This window comes from Chrysochloris asiatica, unplaced genomic scaffold, assembly GCF_000296735.1.
Source record: "Chrysochloris asiatica unplaced genomic scaffold, ChrAsi1.0 scaffold00145, whole genome shotgun sequence".
NCBI lineage: Eukaryota > Metazoa > Chordata > Mammalia > Afrosoricida > Chrysochloridae > Chrysochloris > Chrysochloris asiatica.
The window spans coordinates 5,884,563-5,886,352 of NW_006408663.1; positions in this window are offsets into that span (position 1 = coordinate 5,884,563).

Below are 1,790 nucleotides of genomic sequence, written 5' to 3' on the forward strand. Positions count from 1 at the left end.
TTTTATCTTGTTTCTGGACATTTGCTGATATGGTCATCTGCTTTTGGTTCTTTGACTAGTTTAGTGCTTATCTGTGGCCTTAATACTTAATTGAGTATGTGTTTTGATATTTTTTTATGCTTTTTGATTGCTTCCAGGTAGATGTGATTAGGATATGGCTTCCCTTTTCACTCTTCTTACTGCTTATCTCAGAGTAATTTTCACAGTTGTTTGTTTCTCTGGTACGTGGAAGTTGGTATTGGTTCTTGCCTGGATTTTGGTGTTTTATAGAGTGTGGTTTTAGCTTAACTATATGGCAGTATTTGATGACTCTTCTTGGGTAATATAGAGAGAGAAAGAGTCCCCCAAAGGTAGAAGGGGGAGCATCAAAAAGCACAGCAGCACCAGCAAAAACACAAAAAACAAAACTAAAACAAAAAATAAGAAAAAACAAACAAACAACAACAACAAAACAAAACTAGACGGAATACTGCAGTCTATGATCACAGAAAAGGGAGAGGGGGGAGGGAAGAAAAAAAAAAAATCTGTAGCCTAATATGAGTATGACTTTAATGTCCTCTTTTCAGCTTCTTGCTTTCAAAGCTGCCTGAGAGATTTCAAAATGCCACTGTTGGTTGTTATGCTATACCTCAGGCTTTAATTTAATTTTTGGCCTGTTTTGTTTTTAAACTCTTTCCTTCTCTACAGCCCTGTCTTGGCCTTTCCTGTATTTAAAACAAACAAACAAACAAAGTTCAGGGCCTGCTCTTAGGCTGAGTATCTGTACAAATGCGTGGCAGAAGAACCCACCAGTGGTGAGGGTGAGGGGTGTCCACTCACTCAGGCACCTCCTCTAGTCACCAGAATTGTGGTGCGCAAACAGTGAGGGGGCCAATGCCAATGACCAAATGCCAAAAAGAAAATCAGAAGAAAGCAAAACTGATAAGTGTATTGTCCACTTTTGCTCCAAGTTTCCCATGGCATTTTTACGTGGTGTTTCTGCTCCCCCGCTTGGTCTTGCGATTTGGTCTCCCCCAAGATGAAGTTTGGATTGGGATTACCTTATATCTATAGATGCTTTGGGTAGTATTGACATTTTCAAAATGTTAAGTCTTCTTATCCATAAGCATGGTATATTCTTCCATTTTTGTAAATCTCTTCTGGTTTCTTGTAGTAGTGTTTTGTAGTTTTCTCTATAGAGGTCTTTTTTTTCTCTGATTAGGTTTGTTCCTAAGGTTTTCAACCTCTGGGTGACTATTCTAAATGGTATTGTTTTATAATTTCCTTTTGAGAGCTGTTTTTATTAGTATAGAGAAATCCAACTAATTTTGTATATTGATCTTGTACCCCACCACTTTGTTGTATCATCCAATGAGTTCCAACAATTTTTTTTTTTTTGCTAACTCTTTGGCATTTTCTATATATAGGATCATATCATATGAAAATACGTATAATTTTGCTTCTATGTTGCCAATTTGGATGGCTTTAATTCCCTTTCTTGCCTTATAGCTCTGGCTAAGACTTCCAACACAATATTGAACAAGAGAGATGATAAAGGACATTCTTGTCTGGTTCCTGTTTGCAAAAGTAATGCTTTCAAATTCTCTCCATTCAGAAATTGTTGAGTGTTGTTTTTATATATATTCTCTTAATTATTTTGAGGACTTTCCCTTCAATTTCTGCTTTATTGAGCACTTTTATCAAGAATGGGTGTTAGATTTTTCAAATGTCTTTTTTGTAACAATTGATGAGACAATGTAGTTCTATTCCTTTTATTATGTATATGGTAAATTACACTGATTGTTTTACTA